We start from the raw sequence: 22160 nt of genomic DNA, 5'->3' as shown, positions 1-22160 counted from the left end.
ACATCTCTCTGGGGTATTCCTGTTACTGGGCCCATCTGTAGGAGACACGCAGTGACTGAGGACATTGTATATATGTGATTATCCTGGGAATACAGAGGACGGGGACATCTCTCTGGGGTATTCCTGTTACTGGGCCCATCTGTAGGAGACACGCAGTGACTGAGGACATGGTATATATGTGATTATCAGATGCTGGGTGTAAATAGGGGACCCCCATACCTGCTCTCCCCTGTATAATTAATGTCTCCTCTTACCCAGAGATGTGAGGGGCCGGTGATTCTCCATCATCACGTCCTTGTACAGACCCCTGTGTTCCGCTATATACTCCCCGTCCTGCATGGAGAGATAGACAGTGACATCCTGACAACTTATAGGCACCTGACACACACAATGATACAGTCATCACCCAGACACATCCCTGGTGTTACTGTATAACGTCCCATTCCCAGCAGTCACCTCTCCGGTCACATCCCCGGTGTTACTATATAACGTCCCATTCCCAGCAGTCATCTCTCCGGTCACCTACCCCGGTGTTACTGTATAACGTCCCATTCTCAGCAGTCACCTCTCCTGTCACATCCCCCGGTGTTAATGTATAACGTCCCATTCCCAGCAGTCACCTCTCCGGTCACATCCCCCGGTGTTACTGTATAACGTCCCATTCCCAGCAGTCACCTCTCCGGTCACATCCCCCGGTGTTACTGTATAACGTCCCATTCCCAGCAGTCACCTCTCCGGTCACATCCCCCAGTGTTATTGTATAACGTCCCATTCCCAGCATTCACCTCTCCTGTCACATCCCCCGGTGTTACTGTATAACGTCCCATTCCCAGCAGTCACCTCTCCGGTCACATCCCCCGGTATTACTGTATAACATCCCATTCCCAGCAGTCACCTCTCCGGTCACATCCCCCGGTGTTACTGTATAACGTCCCATTCCCAGCAGTCACCTCTCCGGTCACATCCCCCGGTATTACTGTATAACGTCCCATTCCCAGCAGTCACCTCTCCGGTCACATCCCCCGGTGTTACTGTATAACGTCCCATTCCCAGCAGTCACCTCTCCGGTCACATCCCCTGGTGTTACTGTATAACGTCCCATTCCCAGCAGTGACCTCTCCTGTCACATCTCCCGGTGTTACTGTATAACATCCCATTCCCAGCAGTCACCACTCCAGTCACATCCGCCGGTGTTACTGTATAACGTCCCATTCCCAGCAGTCACCTCTCCGGTCACATCCCCCGGTGTTACTGTATAACGTCCCATTCCCAGCAGTTACCTCTCCGGTCACATTCCCCAGTGTTACTGTATAACGTCCCATTCCCAGCAGTCACCTCTCTGGTCACATCCCCCAGTGTTACTGTATAACGTCCCATTCCCAGCAGTCACCTCTCCGGTCACATCCCCGGTGTTACTGTATAACATCCCATTCCCAGCAGTCACCTCTCCGGTCACATCCCCGGTGTTACTGTATAACGTCCCATTCCCAGCAGTCACCTCTCTGGTCACATTCCCCGGTGTTACTGTATAACGTCCCATTCCCAGCAGTCACCTCTCCGGTCACATTCCCCGTGTTACTGTATAATGTCCCATTCCCAGCAGTCACCTCTCCGGTCACATCCCCCCGGTGTTACTGTAGAACGTCCCATTCCCAGCAGTCACCTCTCCTGTCACATCCACCGGTGTTACTGTATAACGTCCCATTCCCAGCAGTCACCTCTCCGGTCACATCCTCGGTGTTACTGCATAACGTCCCATTCCCAGCAGTCACCTCTCCGGTCACATCCCCGGTGTTACTGTATAATGTCCCATTCCCATCAGTCACCTCTCCGGTCACCACCCCCAGTGTTACTGTATAACGTCCCATTCCCAGCAGTCACCTCTCCGGTCACATCCCCTGGTGTTACTGTATAACGTCCCATTCCCAGCAGTAACCTCTCCGGTCACATCCCCGGTGTTACTGTATAACATCCCATTCCCAGCAGTCACCTCTCCGGTCACATCCCCGGTGTTACTATATAACGTCCCATTCCCAGCAGTCACCTCTCTGGTCACATCCCCCGGTGTTACTGTATAACGTCCCATTCCCAGCAGTCACCTCTCCGGTCACATTCCCCGTGTTACTGTATAATGTCCATTCCCAGCAGTCACCTCTCCGGTCACATCCCCCCGGTGTTACTGTAGAACGTCCCATTCCCAGCAGTAACCTCTCCGGTCACATCCCCGGTGTTACTGTATAATGTCCCATTCCCAGCAGTCACCTCTCCGGTCACATCCCGGTGTTACTGTATAACGTCCCATTCCCAGCAGTCACCTCTCCGGTCACATTCCCCGTGTTACTGTATAATGTCCCATTACCAGCAGTCACCTCTCCGGTCACATCCCCTGGTGTTACTGTATAACGTCCCATTCCCAGCAGTCACCTCTCCGGTCACATTCCCCGTGTTACTGTATAATGTCCCATTCCCAGCAGTCACCTCTCCGGTCACATCCCCGGTGTTACTGTATAATGTCCCATTCCCAGCAGTCACCTCTCCGGTCACATCCCCGGTGTTACTGTATAATGTCCCATTCCCAGCAGTCACCTCTCCGGTCACATCCCCGGTGTTACTGTATAATGTCCCATTCCCAGCAGACACCTCTCCGGTCACATCCCCGTTGTTACTGTATAATGTCCCATTCCCAGCAGTCACCTCTCCGGTCACATCCCCGGTGTTACTGTATAATGTCCCATTCCCAGCAGTCACCTCTCCGGTCACCACCCCCAGTGTTACTCTATATTTTCTTAATCAGGTGTCTCTCCTTATCTCCCCCTGTAAAATAAATAATAACAACAACAACAAGACACCACAGGCTGCTCCCCCTGTATAATATTAACAGTACACCACAGGCTGCTCCCCCTGTATAATATTATCAGGACACCACAGGCTGCTCCCCCAGTATAATAATAACAGGACATCACAGTCTGCTCCCCCTGTATAATACTATCAGGACACCACAGGCTGCTCTCCCTGTATAATAATAACAGGACACCACAGGCTGCTCCCCCTGTATAATAATAATATGACACCACAGGCTGCTACCCCTGTATAATAATAATAACATTAAACCACATGCTCCTCCCTAATAATAATAATAACAACAACAACAAAGGCTGTTCCCTTTTCATAAGAACAGGACACCAAAGGCTGCTCCCTCTGCGTAATAATAGGACACCAAAGGCCGCTCCCCTGTATAATAATAATAATAATAATGCACCACAGGCTGCCCCTCCTGTATAACAACAACAACAACAACAGGACAACACAGGCTGCTCCCCTGTATAATAACAGAACAACACTGGCTGCTCCCCCTGTATAAAAATAACAGGACACCACAAGCTGCTCCCCCTGTATGATACTAACCAGGCACTACAGGTTGCTCCCCCTGTATAATACTAACCACGCACTACAGGCTGCTCTTCCTGTATTACAATAATAATAACAGGACACTACAGGCTGCTCGCCCTGTATAATAATAACAACAACTACAACAACAACAAGAGGACTCCACAGGCTGCTCCCCCTATATAATACTAACCAGGCACCACAGGCTGCTCTCCTTGTAGAATAATAACAGGACACTACAGGCTTCTCCCCCTGTATAATACGAACCAGGCACTCCAGGCTGCTCCCCCTGTATAATACTAACCAGGCACTACAGGCTGCTCCCCCTGTATAATACGAACCAAGCAACGGAAAGGCTGCTCCCCCTGTATAATATTAACCAGGCAATACAGGCTGCTCCCCCTGTATAATACTAACCAGGCACTACAGGCTGCTCCCCCTGTATAATACTAACCAGGCACTACAGGCTGCTCCCCCTGTATAATACTAACCAGGCACTACAGGCTGCTGCCCCGGTATAATACTAACCAGGCACTACAGGCTGCTCCCCCGGTATAACACTAACCAGGCACTACAGGCTGCTCCCCCTGTATAACACTAACCAGGCACTACAGGCCGCTCCCTCTGTGTAACACTAACCAGGCACTACAGGCTGCTCCCCCTGTATAATACTAACCAGGCACTACAGGCTGCTGCCCTGTATAATACTAACCACGCACTACAGGCTGCTCCCCCGGTATGATACTAACCAGGCACTACAGGCTGCTCCCCCGGTATAATACGAACCAGGCACTACAGGCTGCTCCCCCTGTATAATACTAACCAGGCACTACAGGCTGCTCCCCCTGTATAATACTAACCAGGCACTACAGGCTGCTCCCCCGGTATAATACTAACCAGGCACTACAGACTGCTCCCCCTGTATAATACTAACCAGGCACTACAGGTTGCTCCCCCGGTATAATACTAACCAGGCACTACAGGCTGCTCCCCCTGTATAATACTAACAAGGCACTACAGGCTGCTGCCCCGGTATAATACTAACCAGGCACTACAGGCTGCTCCCCCGGTATAATACTAACCAGGCACTACAGGCTGCTCCCCCTGTATAATACTAACCAGGCACTACAGGCTGCTCCCCCTGTATAATACTAACCAGGCACTACAGGCTGCTCCCCCTGTATAATACTAACCAGGCACTACAGGCTGCTCCCCCTGTATAATACTAACCAGGCACTACAGGCTGCTCCCCCGGTATAATACTAACCAGGCACTACAGGCTGCTCCCCCTGTATAATACTAACCAGGCACTACAGGCTGCTCCCCCTGTATAATAATAACCAGGCACTACAGGCTGCTCCCCCTGTATAATACTAACCAGGCACTACAGGCTGCTCCCCCTGTATAATACTAACCAGGCACTACAGGCTGCTCCCCCGGTATAATACTAACCAGGCACTACAGACTGCTCCCCCTGTATAATACTAACCAGGCACTACAGGTTGCTCCCCCGGTATAATACTAACCAGGCACTACAGGCTGCTCCCCCTGTATAATACTAACAAGGCACTACAGGCTGCTGCCCCGGTATAATACTAACCAGGCACTACAGGCTGCTCCCCCGGTATAATACTAACCAGGCACTACAGGCTGCTCCCCCTGTATAATACTAACCAGGCACTACAGGCTGCTCCCCCTGTATAATACTAACCAGGCACTACAGGCTGCTCCCCCTGTATAATACTAACCAGGCACTACAGGCTGCTCCCCCTGTATAATACTAACCAGGCACTACAGGCTGCTCCCCCGGTATAATACTAACCAGGCACTACAGGCTGCTCCCCCTGTATAATACTAACCAGGCACTACAGGCTGCTCCCCCTGTATAATAATAACCAGGCACTACAGGCTGCTCCCCCTGTATAATAATAACCAGGCACTACAGGCTGCTCCCCCTGTATAATACTAACCAGGCACTACAGGCTGCTCCCCCTGTATAATACTAACCAGGCACTACAGGCTGCTCCCCCTGTATAATACTAACCAGGCACTACAGGCTGCTCCCCCGGTATAATACTAACCAGGCACTTCAGGCTGCTCCCCCTGTATAATACTAACCAGGCACTACAGGCTGCTCCCCCGGTATAATACTAACCAGGCACTAGTACAAGCTGGTCCCCCGGTATAATACTAACCAGGCACTACAGGCTGCTCCCCCTGTATAATACTAACCAGGCACTACAGGCTGCTCCCCCTGTATAATACTAACCAGGCACTACAGGCTGCTCCCCCTGTATAATACTAACCAGGCACTACAGGCTGCTCCCCCGGTATAATACTAACCAGGCACTACAGGCTGCTCCCCCTGTATAATACTAACCAGGCACTACAGGCTGCTCCCCCTGTATAATAATAACCAGGCACTACAGGCTGCTCCCCCTGTATAATACTAACCAGGCACTACAGGCTGCTCCCCCTGTATAATACTAACCAGGCACTACAGGCTGCTCCCCCTGTATAATACTAACCAGGCACTACAGGCTGCTCCCCCGGTATAATACTAACCAGGCACTACAGGCTGCTCCCCCTGTATAATACTAACCAGGCACTACAGGCTGCTCCCCCGGTATAATACTAACCAGGCACTAGTACAAGCTGGTCCTCCTCAACAGTAGCCTGATATCGACGGACACTGAGCCAATGGAACGCACGGTCCGGAAGCAATGTGGATTGGAACGCATACCCCGGAAGTAGAGTTTGATTGGCACAGGCTGCTTCCTGGAGTCTAACCCCTACTACTTCCAGACCACAGGCTTGACCAATACATTACCAGAAATGTCCTCCGTGAAGGGTGCCGGCGGCCATTTTCCTGTTGACCAGTCCTATAGCAGCAGCAGCTTCCAGTGTCGTCAGGTGTGAGCCCCGCCCTCCTCTGTCACTCCCACAAGGCAGCAGGAGCAGAGAGCGGCCATTGTTGTGTCTGGCAGCAAGTAATGATATTATTCTATAGGTTGCTGAGCTGCTCTGGTATACAGGGGGAGCAGCCTAAGGTGTCCTGTTATTATTATACAGGGGGGGCAGCCTCTGGTATCCTCTTATTATTATACAGGGGGAGCAGCCTGTGGTGTCCTGTTATTATTATACAGGGGGAGCAGCCTGTGGTGTCCTATTATTATTATACAGGGGAAGCAGCCTCTGGTATCCTCTTATTATTATACAGGGGGAGTAGCCTGTGGTGTCCTGTTATTATACAGGGGGAGCAGCCTGTGGTGTCCTGTTATTATTGTACAGGGGGAGCAGCCTAAGGTGTCCTGTTATTATTATACAGGGGGAGTAGCCTGTGGTGTGCTGTTATTATTATACAGGGGGAGCAGCCTGTGGTGTCCTGTTATTATTATACAGGGGGAGTAGCCTGTGGTGTCCTGTTATTAATATACAGGGGGAGCAGCCTGTGGTGTCCTGTTATTATTATACAGGAGGAGCAGCCTGTGGTGTCCTGTTATTATTATACAGGGGGAGCAGCCTGTGGTGTCCTGTTATTATACAGGGGGAGCAGCCTGTGGTGTCCTGTTATTATTGTACAGGGGGAGCAGCCTAAGGTGTCCTGTTATTATTATACAGGGGGAGTAGCCTGTGGTGTGCTGTTATTATTATACAGGGGGAGCAGCCTGTGGTGTCCTGTTATTATTATACAGGGGGAGTAGCCTGTGGTGTCCTGTTATTATACAGGGGGAGCAGCCTGTGGTGTCCTGTTATTATTATACAGGGGGAGCAGCCTGTAGTGTCCTGTTATTATTATACAGGGGGAGCAGCCTGTGGTGTCCTGTTATTATTATACAGGGGGAGCAGCCTAAGGTGTCCTGTTATTATTATACAGGGGGGGCAGCCTCTGGTATCCTCTTATTATTATACAGGGGGAGTAGCCTGTGGTGTCCTGTTATTATACAGGGGGAGCAGCCTGTGGTGTCCTGTTATTATTGTACAGGGGGAGCAGCCTAAGGTGTCCTGTTATTATTATACAGGGGGAGTAGCCTGTGGTGTGCTGTTATTATTATACAGGGGGAGCAGCCTGTGGTGTCCTGTTATTATTATACAGGGGGAGTAGCCTGTGGTGTCCTGTTATTAATATATAGGGGGAGCAGCCTGTGGTGTCCTGTTATTATTATACAGGAGGAGCAGCCTGTGGTGTCCTGTTATTATTATACAGGGGGAGCAGCCTGTGGTGTCCTGTTATTATACAGGGGGAGCAGCCTGTGGTGTCCTGTTATTATTGTACAGGGGGAGCAGCCTAAGTTGTCCTGTTATTATTATACAGGGGGAGTAGCCTGTGGTGTGCTGTTATTATTATACAGGGGGAGCAGCCTGTGGTGTCCTGTTATTATTATACAGGGGGAGTAGCCTGTGGTGTCCTGTTATTATACAGGGGGAGCAGCCTGTGGTGTCCTGTTATTATTATACAGGGGGAGCAGCCTGTAGTGTCCTGTTATTATTATACAGGGGGAGCAGCCTGTGGTGTCCTGTTATTATTATACAGGGGGAGCAGCCTCTGGTATCCTCTTATTATTATACAGGGGGAGCAGTCTGAGGTGTCCTGTTATTATTACACAGGGGGGGCAGCCTCTGGTATCCTCTTATTATTATACAGGGGGAGTAGCCTGTGGTGTCCTGTTATTATACAGGGGGAGCAGCCTGTGGTGTCCTGTTATTATTATACAGGGGGAGCAGCCTCTGGTATCCTCTTATTATTATACAGGGGGAGTAGCCTGTGGTGTCCTGTTATTATTATACAGGGGGAACAGCCTGTGGTATCCTCTTATTATACAGGGGGAGCAGCCTGTGGTGTCCTGTTATTATTATACAGGGGGAGCAGCCTGTGGTGTCTTCTTATTATACAGGGGGAGTAGCCCGTGGTGTCCTGTTATTATTATACAGGGGAGCAGCCCGTGGTGTCCTGTTATTATTATACAGGGGGAGCAGCCTCTGGTATCCTGTTGTTATTATTATACAGGGGGAGCAGCCTCTGGTATCCTCATATTATTATACAGGGGGAGTAGCCTGTGGTGTCCTGTTATTATTATACAGGGGGAGCAGCCTGTGGTATCCTCTTATTATTATACAGGGGGAGCAGCCTGTGGTGTCCTGTTATTATTATACAGGGGGAGCAGCCTGTGGTGTCTTATTATTATACAGGGGGAGCAGCCTGTGGTGTCCTGTTATTATTATACAGGGGGAGCAGCCTGTGGTGTCCTGTTATTATTATACAGGGGGAGCAGCCTGTGGTGTCTTCTTATTATTATACAGGGGGAGTAGCCTGTGGTGTCCTGTTATTATTATACAGGGGAGCAGCCCGTGGTGTCCTGTTATTATTATACCGGAGGAGCAGCCTGTGGTGTCCTGTTATTATTATACAGGGGGAGAAGCCTGTGGTGTCCTGTTATTATTATACAGGGGGAGCAGCCTGTGGTATCCTCTTATTATTATACAGGGGGAGTAGCCTGTGGTGTCCTGTTATTATTTTACAGGGGAGCAGCCCGTGGTGTCCTGTTATTATTATACAGGGGGAGCAGCCTGTGGTGTCCTGTTATTATTATACAGGGGGAGCAGCCTGTGGTGTCCTGTTATTATTATACAGGGAGAGCAGCCTGTGGTGTCCTGTTATTATTATACAGGAAGAGCAGCCTGTGGTGTCCTGTTATTGTTATACGGGGGAGCAGCCTGTGTTGTCCTGTTATTAATATACAGGGGGAGCAGCCTGTGGTGTCCTGTTATTAATAGACAGGGGGAGCAGCCCGTGGTGTCCTGTTATTATACAGGGGGAGCAGCCTGTGGTGTCCTGTTATTATTATTATACAGGGGGAGCAGCCTGTGGTGTCCTGTTATTATTATTATTATTATACAGGGGGAGGAGCCTGTGGTGTCCTGTTATTATTATTATACAGGGGGAGCAGCTTGTGGTGTCCTGTTATTATGATACAGGGGGAGCAGCCTGTGGTATTCTTTTATTATTATACAGGGGGAGCAGCCTGTGGTATCCTGTTATTATTATACAAGGGGAGCAACCTGTGGTGTCATGTTAATATTATACAGGGGGAGCAGCCTGTGGTGTCCTCTTATTATTATATAGGGGGAGCAACCTGTGGTGTCCTATTATTATTATACAGGGGGAGCAGCCTGTGGTGTCCTATTATTATTATACAGGGAGAGCAACCTGTGGTTTCCTGTTATTAATATACAGGGGGAGCAGCCCGTGGTGTCCTGTTATTATTATACAGGGGGAGCAGCCTGTGGTGTCCTGTTATTATTATTATTATACAGGGGGAGCAGCCTGTGGTGTCCTATTATTATTATTATACAGGGGGATTAGCCTGTGGTGTCCTGTTATTATTATTATAATTAATATACAGGGGGAGGAGCCTGTGGTGTCCTGTTATTATTATTATTATTATTATTATACAGGGGGAGCAGCTTGTGGTGTCCTGTTATTACAGGGTTGCCGACCCTCCCGGAATTTGCGGGAGTCTCCCGAAAATCGGGTCCTTCCTCCCGGCCCCCGGAAGGGTGGGCAACCCTCCCGGAATCAGGGGGACCCCCAGTGAGCCTCCCGATCGCGGCATTTATATGCCGCAATCCGCGGGTCTCAGGGGAGGGGGCGGAGCTAAAACGGCACAATCGTGACGTTTTAGCCCCGCCCCCTCCATGGATAACAGTTATCTAGGCTATTTGTCGTAATGGGGGCGGGGCTTAATGATGTCACAGTTAAGCCCCGCCCCCAAACGCGTAATGCAAGATTCCTCTCCGGGCTTCTCCCGGAGAGGATTTTTTTAAAGTCGGCAACCCTGTGTTATTATGATACAGGGGGAGCAGCCTGTGGTATTCTTGTATTATTATACAGGGGGAGCAGCCTGTGGTATCCTGTTATTATGATACAGGGGGAGCAGCCTGTGGTATTCTTGTATTATTATACAGGGGGAGCAGCCTGTGGTATCCTGTTATTATTATACAGGGGGAGCAACCTGTGTTTTCCTGTTATTATTATACAGGGGGAGCAGCCTGTGGTGTCCTGTTATTATTATACAAGGGGAGCAACCTGTGGTGTCATGTTATTATTATTATTATACAGGGGGAGCAGCCTGTGGTGTCCTGTTATTATATAGGGGGAGCAGCCTGTGGTGTCCTGTTATTATTATACAGGGGGAGCAGCCTGTGGTGTCCTGTTATTATTATACAGGGAGAGCAACCTGTGGTTTCCTGTTATTATACAGGGGGAGCAGCCTGTGGTGTCCTGTTATTGTTATACAGGGGGAGCAGCCTGTGGTGTTCTGTTATACATGAGGAGCAGCCTGTAGTGTCCTGTTATACAGGGTGAGCAGCCTATGGTGTCCTGTTATACAGGGGGAGCAGCCTGTGGTTTCCTGTTATGCAGGGGGAGCAGCCTGTGGTTTCCTGTTATTATTATACAGGGGGAGCAGCCTGTGGTGTCCTGTTATCATTATACAGGGGGAGCAATCTGTGGTTTCCTGTTATTATTATACAGGGGGAGCAGCCTGTGGTGTCCTGTTATTATTATACAGGGGGAGCAACCTGTGGTTTCCTGTTATAATTATACAGGGGGAGCAACCTGTGGTGTCCTGTTATTATTATACAGGGGGAGCAACCTGTGGTTTCCTGTTATTATTATACAGGGGGAGCAGCCTGTGGTGTTCTGTTATTATTATTATACAGGGGGAGCAGCCTGTGATGTCCTGTTATTATTATAAAGGGGAGCAGCCTGTGGTGTCCTGTTATTATTATACAGGGGAGCAGCCTGTGGTGTCCTGTTATTAATATACAGGGGGAGCAACCTGTGTTGTCCTGTTATTAATATACAGGGGGAGCAGCCTGTGTTGTCCTGTTATTAATATACAGGGGGAGCAGCATGTGGTGTCCTGTTATTAATATACAGGGGGAGCAGCCCGTGGTGTCCTGTTATTATTATACAGGGGGAGTAGCCTGTGGTGTCCTGTTATTATACAGGGGGAGCAGCCTGTGGTGTCCTGTTATTATTATACAGGGGGAGCAGCCTGTAGTGTCCTGTTATTATTATACAGGGGGAGCAGCCTGTGGTGTCCTGTTATTATTATACAGGGGGAGCAGCCTCTGGTATCCTCTTATTATTATACAGGGGGAGCAGTCTGAGGTGTCCTGTTATTATTACACAGGGGGGGCAGCCTCTGGTATCCTCTTATTATTATACAGGGGGAGTAGCCTGTGGTGTCCTGTTATTATACAGGGGGAGCAGCCTGTGGTGTCCTGTTATTATTATACAGGGGGAGCAGCCTCTGGTATCCTCTTATTATTATACAGGGGGAGTAGCCTGTGGTGTCCTGTTATTATTATACAGGGGGAACAGCCTGTGGTATCCTCTTATTATACAGGGGGAGCAGCCTGTGGTGTCCTGTTATTATTATACAGGGGGAGCAGCCTGTGGTGTCTTCTTATTATACAGGGGGAGTAGCCCGTGGTGTCCTGTTATTATTATACAGGGGAGCAGCCCGTGGTGTCCTGTTATTATTATACAGGGGGAGCAGCCTCTGGTATCCTGTTGTTATTATTATACAGGGGGAGCAGCCTCTGGTATCCTCATATTATTATACAGGGGGAGTAGCCTGTGGTGTCCTGTTATTATTATACAGGGGGAGCAGCCTGTGGTATCCTCTTATTATTATACAGGGGGAGCAGCCTGTGGTGTCCTGTTATTATTATACAGGGGGAGCAGCCTGTGGTGTCTTATTATTATACAGGGGGAGCAGCCTGTGGTGTCCTGTTATTATTATACAGGGGGAGCAGCCTGTGGTGTCCTGTTATTATTATACAGGGGGAGCAGCCTGTGGTGTCTTCTTATTATTATACAGGGGGAGTAGCCTGTGGTGTCCTGTTATTATTATACAGGGGAGCAGCCCGTGGTGTCCTGTTATTATTATACCGGAGGAGCAGCCTGTGGTGTCCTGTTATTATTATACAGGGGGAGAAGCCTGTGGTGTCCTGTTATTATTATACAGGGGGAGCAGCCTGTGGTATCCTCTTATTATTATACAGGGGGAGTAGCCTGTGGTGTCCTGTTATTATTTTACAGGGGAGCAGCCCGTGGTGTCCTGTTATTATTATACAGGGGGAGCAGCCTGTGGTGTCCTGTTATTATTATACAGGGGGAGCAGCCTGTGGTGTCCTGTTATTATTATACAGGGAGAGCAGCCTGTGGTGTCCTGTTATTATTATACAGGAAGAGCAGCCTGTGGTGTCCTGTTATTGTTATACGGGGGAGCAGCCTGTGTTGTCCTGTTATTAATATACAGGGGGAGCAGCCTGTGGTGTCCTGTTATTAATAGACAGGGGGAGCAGCCCGTGGTGTCCTGTTATTATACAGGGGGAGCAGCCTGTGGTGTCCTGTTATTATTATTATACAGGGGGAGCAGCCTGTGGTGTCCTGTTATTATTATTATTATTATACAGGGGGAGGAGCCTGTGGTGTCCTGTTATTATTATTATACAGGGGGAGCAGCTTGTGGTGTCCTGTTATTATGATACAGGGGGAGCAGCCTGTGGTATTCTTTTATTATTATACAGGGGGAGCAGCCTGTGGTATCCTGTTATTATTATACAAGGGGAGCAACCTGTGGTGTCATGTTAATATTATACAGGGGGAGCAGCCTGTGGTGTCCTCTTATTATTATATAGGGGGAGCAACCTGTGGTGTCCTATTATTATTATACAGGGGGAGCAGCCTGTGGTGTCCTATTATTATTATACAGGGAGAGCAACCTGTGGTTTCCTGTTATTAATATACAGGGGGAGCAGCCCGTGGTGTCCTGTTATTATTATACAGGGGGAGCAGCCTGTGGTGTCCTGTTATTATTATTATTATACAGGGGGAGCAGCCTGTGGTGTCCTATTATTATTATTATACAGGGGGATTAGCCTGTGGTGTCCTGTTATTATTATTATAATTAATATACAGGGGGAGGAGCCTGTGGTGTCCTGTTATTATTATTATTATTATTATTATACAGGGGGAGCAGCTTGTGGTGTCCTGTTATTACAGGGTTGCCGACCCTCCCGGAATTTGCGGGAGTCTCCCGAAAATCGGGTCCTTCCTCCCGGCCCCCGGAAGGGTGGGCAACCCTCCCGGAATCAGGGGGACCCCCAGTGAGCCTCCCGATCGCGGCATTTATATGCCGCAATCCGCGGGTCTCAGGGGAGGGGGCGGAGCTAAAACGGCACAATCGTGACGTTTTAGCCCCGCCCCCTCCATGGATAACAGTTATCTAGGCTATTTGTCGTAATGGGGGCGGGGCTTAATGATGTCACAGTTAAGCCCCGCCCCCAAACGCGTAATGCAAGATTCCTCTCCGGGCTTCTCCCGGAGAGGATTTTTTTAAAGTCGGCAACCCTGTGTTATTATGATACAGGGGGAGCAGCCTGTGGTATTCTTGTATTATTATACAGGGGGAGCAGCCTGTGGTATCCTGTTATTATGATACAGGGGGAGCAGCCTGTGGTATTCTTGTATTATTATACAGGGGGAGCAGCCTGTGGTATCCTGTTATTATTATACAGGGGGAGCAACCTGTGTTTTCCTGTTATTATTATACAGGGGGAGCAGCCTGTGGTGTCCTGTTATTATTATACAAGGGGAGCAACCTGTGGTGTCATGTTATTATTATTATTATACAGGGGGAGCAGCCTGTGGTGTCCTGTTATTATATAGGGGGAGCAGCCTGTGGTGTCCTGTTATTATTATACAGGGGGAGCAGCCTGTGGTGTCCTGTTATTATTATACAGGGAGAGCAACCTGTGGTTTCCTGTTATTATACAGGGGGAGCAGCCTGTGGTGTCCTGTTATTGTTATACAGGGGGAGCAGCCTGTGGTGTTCTGTTATACATGAGGAGCAGCCTGTAGTGTCCTGTTATACAGGGTGAGCAGCCTATGGTGTCCTGTTATACAGGGGGAGCAGCCTGTGGTTTCCTGTTATGCAGGGGGAGCAGCCTGTGGTTTCCTGTTATTATTATACAGGGGGAGCAGCCTGTGGTGTCCTGTTATCATTATACAGGGGGAGCAATCTGTGGTTTCCTGTTATTATTATACAGGGGGAGCAGCCTGTGGTGTCCTGTTATTATTATACAGGGGGAGCAACCTGTGGTTTCCTGTTATAATTATACAGGGGGAGCAACCTGTGGTGTCCTGTTATTATTATACAGGGGGAGCAACCTGTGGTTTCCTGTTATTATTATACAGGGGGAGCAGCCTGTGGTGTTCTGTTATTATTATTATACAGGGGGAGCAGCCTGTGATGTCCTGTTATTATTATAAAGGGGAGCAGCCTGTGGTGTCCTGTTATTATTATACAGGGGAGCAGCCTGTGGTGTCCTGTTATTAATATACAGGGGGAGCAACCTGTGTTGTCCTGTTATTAATATACAGGGGGAGCAGCCTGTGTTGTCCTGTTATTAATATACAGGGGGAGCAGCATGTGGTGTCCTGTTATTAATATACAGGGGGAGCAGCCCGTGGTGTCCTGTTATTATTATACAGGGGGAGCAGCCCGTGGTGTCCTGTTATTATTGTACAGGGGGAGCAGCCCGTGGTGTCCTGTTATTAATATACAGGGGGAGCAACCTGTGTTGTCCTGTTATTAATATACAGGGGGAGCAGCCTGTGTTGTCCTGTTATTAATATACAGGGGGAGCAGCATGTGGTGTCCTGTTATTAATATACAGGGGGAGCAGCCCGTGGTGTCCTGTTATTATTATACAGGGGGAGCAGCCCGTGGTGTCCTGTTATTATTATACAGGGGGAGCAGCCTGTGGTGTCCTGTTATTATTATTATTATACAGGGGGAGCAGCCTGTGGTGTCCTGTTATTATTATTATTATACAGGGGGATCAGCCTGTGGTGTCCTGTAATTATTATACAGGGGGAAAGCCTGTGGTGTCCTGTTATTATAATACAGGGGAGCAGCCTGTGGTGTCCTGTTATTATTATACAGGGGGAGCAGCCTGTGGTGTCCTGTTATTATAATACAGGGGAGCAGCCTGTGGTGTCCTGTTAATATAATACAGGGGAGCAGCCTGTGGTGTCCTGTTATTATTATACAGGGGGAGCATCCTGTGGTGTCCTGTTATTATTATTATTATACAGGGGGAGCAGCCTGTGGTGTCCTGTTATTATTATTATTATTATTATTATTATTATACAGGGGGATCAGCCTGTGGTGTCCTGTAATTATTATACAGGGGGAAAGCCTGTGGTGTCCTGTTATTATAATACAGGGGAGCAGCCTGTGGTGTCCTGTTATTATTATACAGGGGGAGCAGCCTGTGGTGTCCTGTTATTATAATACAGGGGAGCAGCCTGTGGTGTCCTGTTATTATAATACAGGGGAGCAGCCTGTGGTGTCCTGTTATTATTATACAGGGGAACAGCCTGTGGTGTCCTGTTATTATACAGGGGAGCAGCCTGTGGTGTCCTGTTATTAATATACAGGGGGAGCAGCCTGTGTTGTCCTGTTATTATTATACAGGGGAGCAGCCTGTGGTATCCTGTTATTAATATACAGGGTGAGCAGCCTGTGGTGTCCTATTATTATACAGGGGGAGCAGCCTGTGGTGCCCTGTTATTATTATTATTATTATACAGGGGGATCAGCCTGTGGTGTCCTGTTATTATTATACAGGGGGAGCAGCCTGTGGTGTCCTGTTATTATTATACAGGGGGAGCAGCCTGTGGTGTCCTGTTATTAATATACAGGGGGAGCAGCCCGTGTTGTCCTGTTATTAATATACAGGGTGAGCAGCCTGTGGTTTCCTGTTATTATTATACAGGGAAGCAGCCTGTGGTGTCCTGTTATTATTATACAGGGAAGCAGCCTGTGGTGTCCTGTTATTATTATACAGGGGAGCAGCCTGTGGTGTCCTGTTATTATTATTGTACAGGGGGAGCAGCCTGTGGTGTCCTGTTATTATTATACAGGGGGAGCAGCCTGTGGTGTCCTGTTATTATTATATAGGGGAGCAGCCTGTGGTGTCCTGTTATTATTATAAAGGGGAGCAGCCTGTGGTGTCCTGTTATTATTATTATACAGGGGGAGCAGCCTGTGGTGTCCTGTTATTATTATACAGGGGGAGCAGCCTGTGGTGTCCTGTTATTATTATACAGGGGGAGCAGCCTGTGGTGTCCTGTTATTATTATACAGGGGGAGCTGGGGGCGGTGAGAGGGGCGCTGTGGGCGGTGCTGTGTGGTGACCAGCTAATATACTACACCAGTGTTAGAGGGGCGCTGTGGGCGGTGCTGTGTGGTGACCAGCTAATATACTACACCAGTGTGAGAGGGGCGCTGTGAGTGGTGCGGTGTGGTGACCAGCTAATATACTACACCAGTGTGAGAGGGGCGCTGTGGGCGGTGTGGTGACCAGCTAATATACTACACCAGTGTGAGAGGGGCGCTGTGGGCGGTGCGGTGTGGTGACCAGCTAATATACTACACCAGTGTGAGAGGGGCGCTGTGGGCGGTGCTGTGTGGTGAACAGCTAATATACTACACCAGTGTGAGAGGGGCGCTGTGGGCGGTGCTGTGTGGTGACCAGCTAATATACTACACCAGTGTGAGAGGGGCGCTGTGGGCGGTGCTGTGTGGTGACCAGCTAATATACTACACCAGTGTGAGAGGGGCGCTGTGGGCGGTGCTGTGTGGTGACCAGCTAATATACTACACCAGTGTGAGAGGGGCGCTGTGGGCGGTGCTGTGTGGTGACCAGCTAATATACTACACCAGTGTGAGAGGGGCGCTGTGGGCGGTGCTGTGTGGTGACCAGCTAATATACTACACCAGTGTGAGAGGGGCGCTGTGGGCGGTGCTGTGTGGTGACCAGCTAATATACTACACCAGTGTGAGAGGGGCGCTGTGGGCGGTGCTGTGTGGTGACCAGCTAATATACTACACCAGTGTGAGAGGGACGCTGTGGGCGGTGCTGTGTGGTGACCAGCTAATATAATACACCAGTGTGAGAGGGGCGCTGTGGGTGGTGCGGTGACCAGCTAATATCCTACACCAGAGTGAGAGGGGCGCTGTGGGCGGTGCTGTGTGGTGACCAGCTAATATACTACACCAGTGTGAGAGGGGCGCTGTGGGCGGTGCTGTGTGGTGACCAGCTAATATACTACACCAGTGTGAGAGGGACGCTGTGGGCGGTGCTGTGTGGTGACCAGCTAATATAATACACCAGTGTGAGAGGGGCGCTGTGGGCGGTGCTGTGTGGTGACCAGCTAATATACTACACCAGTGTGAGAGGGGCGCTGTGGGCGGTGCTGTGTGGTGACCAGCTAATATACTACACCAGTGTGAGAGGGGCGCTGTGGGCAGTGCTATGTGGTGACCAGCTAATATACTACACCAGTATGAGAGGGGCGCTGTGGGCGGTGCTGTGTGGTGACCAGCTAATATACTACACCAGTGTGAGAGGGACGCTGTGGGCGGTGCTGTGTGGTGACCAGCTAATATAATACACCAGTGTGAGAGGGGCGCTGTGGGTGGTGCGGTGACCAGCTAATATCCTACACCAGGCAGGGGGCGTGGCCACGGAGGTGAGAGGGTGAGCACACACGCGTGAGCTCCCCGGGATCGAAATCCTGCTGTATCTGCCTACCGGGTGAGCGCTGTCGGGGTGACCGGGCTTGAGTGCCTCTTGTCGGGCATTGGAGAAGCAGCGCAGCGCTCAGCTGTCCGGCTGCGTGGATCTGTGGTGGCGGCGTGCTGTCAGTCCCGGAAGTGAAGCGGCGCCTTGGAAGGCAGAACGCCGCGTGCAGACGCTGACGGGGGAGTGAGGGGGAAGCAGCAGACACGGGCTCTGCTGGAGACGCTGCAGCCCCACCGAATAGACTGGCTTTGGAGCGGTGCATCGGACAAGCAGAGAAATCCACTGGGGGCCAGGACAGCAGGGAATATTGGATTGCCCGAAGTTCTGTGCTGGGTAAAGTACTGCCTACGCTACATTGATTCTTTATGCTGCATTGAACAGTTTTTTTTTCATTGCTGTGTTGACTGCTTGCCAAAAGCTTAAGTCGGGACTGTATAACACTCGGAGGCTGGGTACTGGAGCCTGGTGTTGTTTTTTCTACTCTGAGAATATTGTTTATTCGATCCCCATATACAAACTGTCATGTAGAAGTTCTGTGCTGGGTAAAGTACTGCCTATGCTACACTAATTCTTTATGCTGCATTGAACAGTTTTTTTTTTTTTTCCCATTGCCGTGTTGACTGCTTGCCAAAAGCTTAAATCGGGACTGTATAACACTCGGAGGCCGGGTATAGGAGCCTGGTGTTGTTTTTTCTACCCTGAGAATATTGATCATTCGCTCCCCTTATACAAACTGTCATTTAGCCTTGGTGCAGGCTTATAAATAATACAGTGCTTATTGTGAATAGGCTGCATCACTCCTAGAGGCTAATACCCTGTAATATCTGTGGCAATGGGGAAAACCGGGACGGCAACGGCAGCTGCTCGCCTAGAAAAGTATGCCCGTACCCAGGGCAATCCAGTCCATACCCCAGCAACCACCCCCCAAAGTACACCCTGCAAGAGTAAAAGTCCCCCGCCAGCTGGTGAAATAACCCTTCAGCAAGTCTTAGACGCAATAACCTGCAGTGAGCAGCGTATCTCAGAACAAATAAATGGCATACAAATAGAGATAGCCGCTGTTAAGACTGAATTAAGGACAACAAACGAGCGGATGAAACTCGTGGAAGACCGCATATCTGCGGTAGAGGACACTAATCAGCGTTGGACATCCAAAGTTGATTTATTGGCCCGACAACTATCCGAAGTTCGCCATCAGCTTTCGGATGTTGAGGGTAGACTGAGGAGAAACAATTTAAGATTTGTAGGCCTCCCCGAGCATACGGAAGGCCAAGATGTGGTTAAATTTGTGGAACAGTGGATGCTGAAAGAACTAGAGAAATCTGCCCTTTCTCGGCAGTTTGCGGTGGAGCGGGCCCATCGTGTCCCTTCAAGACCACTACCCCCTGGTGCCCCTCCGCGCACATTAATAGTGAAGGTTTTAAACTTTCAGGACAGGGACGCTATCCTCAGACATACACGTTCCAAGGGCCAATTGGAATATAACGGCAGCAAGGTCTCGGTCTTCCCTGACTATTCCCGGGAGGTCCAGAAGGACCGGGCTGGGTTCAATGAGATTAAGCGAAGATTACGAGTGTGTAACCTGAAGTACCCAATGCTCTTTCCGGCTAAATTGAGGGTGGCTGCCAACGGGGAAACAAATTTCTTTGCAACCCCCGAAGAAGCAGCAAAATGGCTGGATGGTTGGGCACCGGGTACTCGGCAGCTGGCCACTAGTTAGGCAGTTTTTGTTTTCTTCTAGTGTAACTGGGGAGCTCACCTCACTATAGTGGCTAAAGGGTATCTATCGCTAGCCCCTAGACAACAGGTTTTCCTTTTCTTCTTCTTTTTTTTTTTATTTATTTCTTCTTCTCTTTTTGAGGGTGGGTGGGTGCGGGGGGAGTTAAGGTATGCCTTCAAGGGGAGGGTATGCAGGGAGGGGGAGGTTGGGGTTTTTGTGTGTGGTATTTACATTCTTGTATGCTGTCGAGGCAAAGGCTTGGTCAAGGAAAAAAGGTTTTCTCAACAAACAAGGTGTATGCTCCAGGGTACTACGGGAGCCGAGGGTCCCACGCGATGGAGGGGTAGTAAATATAAGGAGAGATTAACAGCCCAACAACTCAATGATTAAAATATTGTCATGGAATGTCAGAGGGGCGAACGATAAAGTTAAGCGCTCCCTGATAATGGGCCAACTTCAAAAGCTTAAGGCCGATATTGTGTGCTTAATCGAAACACACTTGGTTGGGGGAAAGCTATTGTCATTAAAAAAGCCCTGGGTTGGAGAAATATTTCATGCTCCGTTTACATCTTCATCGCGGGGGATCTCTGTCCTCGTGAGGAAAACGCTGGCATTTAAGTGTGTGAGGGTACAGTCGGATCCTGGGGGCCGATTTATCTTTCTCGATTGCAAGGTTAATAATGTACCTATGCTGTTATTGTTTGTCTATATCCCTCCCCCCTTTTCCTATGAAATCCTTGTTAGAGCGGTGGAGTTTGTAGCGGGATCTCCTCAGTCCTGCATAGTCTGTATGGGCGATTTTAACAATGTCCCAGATCCTTATATAGACAGATGGAGGACTGCTCAAACTTCCTCTGCTCTATCCGGGAGCAACACAGGATTCTCTTCCTTTATTCAGGAACTGGGCTGGATAGACGTTTGGAGAGTCCGCAATCCAGATACTAAGCAGTATTCATGTTACTCGGCATCGTACTCGACCTTCTCAAGGATAGATCTCGCCTTGGTGTCTAAGAATTTTATAACCCAGATTGAGGGGGTCGAATACAAGGCTAGAGGGGTCTCAGACCATGCTCCGTTAATTTTATCCATTAGCGATAATCATGACGTGGGACAGAGGTTTTGGAAATTGGACGCTAGTTGGTTGGACCGCCTGGGGGTAGAGGGAACATTAGGTGCCCAATGGGAGGAGTTTTGGGAACTAAACAGAGGTACGTCTTCACCAGATCTAGTGTGGGATGCTTTTAAAGCCTATGTTAGGGGTACCTTAAAAAAACGTGTGGCTGAGATAAAAAAAGCTAGTAGGGTGAAAATCAAAAACTAGAAGAGAGAACCATAGAACAGGAGGCTAGGTATTTGGCAACTAGGAGGGACTCTCATAGACAAGAGTGGTTGGCGACTCAAGGGGAATGGATGGAGTGCTTAAAGGAGGATAATATTCGCTCTATGTCATACCGGGAGCGTAGATTTTTTCAGCATTCCGACCGCCCGGGTAGATATTTGGCGCTCTTGGCCAAAGCGGAAAGTCCATCTAACACCATTAATTGTATTAAAAAAGACGATGGCACTAGAGTGGACACTACGGCCCGGATTGGGCTTGAAATTATGAGTTATTATAGCAAACTTTATACCTCCAAATTGGAACGTTCACTCTCTGAAATAGAAAATTACATATCCAAAATCGATCTTCCCTCCCTTAATCAGGTAGAGTCGGCAGAACTCGACGCCCCAATAAGCATAGAGGAAATCAAGGTGGCAGTCAGTAATCTCCCGATAGGCAAAGCCTCCGGGACTGATGGACTACCTGCGGAACTATATAAAAAGTTTTCGGAGGTCATCGCCCCCCTATTTTGGGAAACACTGACATCTTGTTTTACTAGTGGTATTCTCCCACCATCTATGTTAGAGGCAAAGATCATTACTATATTAAAGCAAGGGAAAGATCCATTGTCCCTAGATTCTTATAGACCGATATCGCTAATACCAATAGAAGCAAAGATTCTGGCTAAAATCTTAGCTGCTTGGCTGAACAGATATATTTTAAAAATAATTCATCCCGCACAAACTGGATTTATGCCAGGAAAATCCACTAACCTTAATTTACATAAATTGTATTGCCATTTACAGAATACACAAAATGCCGGTGAAACTTCAGCTATAATTTCGCTCGATGCCTCTAAGGCGTTTGACGCGTTAGAATGGCCATATCTCTGGTCCGTACTTCGGGCCGTTGGTATAGGCCCTAGCTTTATTAAATGGCTGCAAATGTTATATTCTGCCCCCACAGCCCGAGTATCAGTGAATGGGTGGACCTCTTCGGCCTTTACCCTTGCCAGGGGGACTAGGCAGGGTTGTCCTCTGTCCCCTGTCCTCTTCGCCCTGGCAG

The 22160-nt window shown here is 49.2% G+C and overlaps 3 protein-coding genes across 4 annotated transcripts in view; 2 read left to right on the top strand and 1 right to left on the bottom strand.

The window, feature by feature from the left end:
• Positions 1-22160, top strand: part of LOC146009797 (uncharacterized) — a 928908-nt gene that overhangs the window by 204386 nt on the left and 702362 nt on the right. The window lies entirely within an intron of this gene.
• LOC146009794 (uncharacterized) overlaps positions 1-22160 on the bottom strand; it is a 381786-nt gene that overhangs the window by 107507 nt on the left and 252119 nt on the right. The window lies entirely within an intron of this gene.
• Positions 1-22160, top strand: part of LOC146009796 (uncharacterized) — a 562226-nt gene that overhangs the window by 410963 nt on the left and 129103 nt on the right. The window lies entirely within an intron of this gene.

The sequence above is a fragment of the Crinia signifera genome, chromosome 6 (assembly GCF_055691185.1).
Source record: "Crinia signifera chromosome 6, ASM5569118v1, whole genome shotgun sequence".
Lineage (NCBI taxonomy): Eukaryota > Metazoa > Chordata > Amphibia > Anura > Myobatrachidae > Crinia > Crinia signifera.
This window is presented reverse-complemented; position numbering and strand designations above follow the sequence as displayed.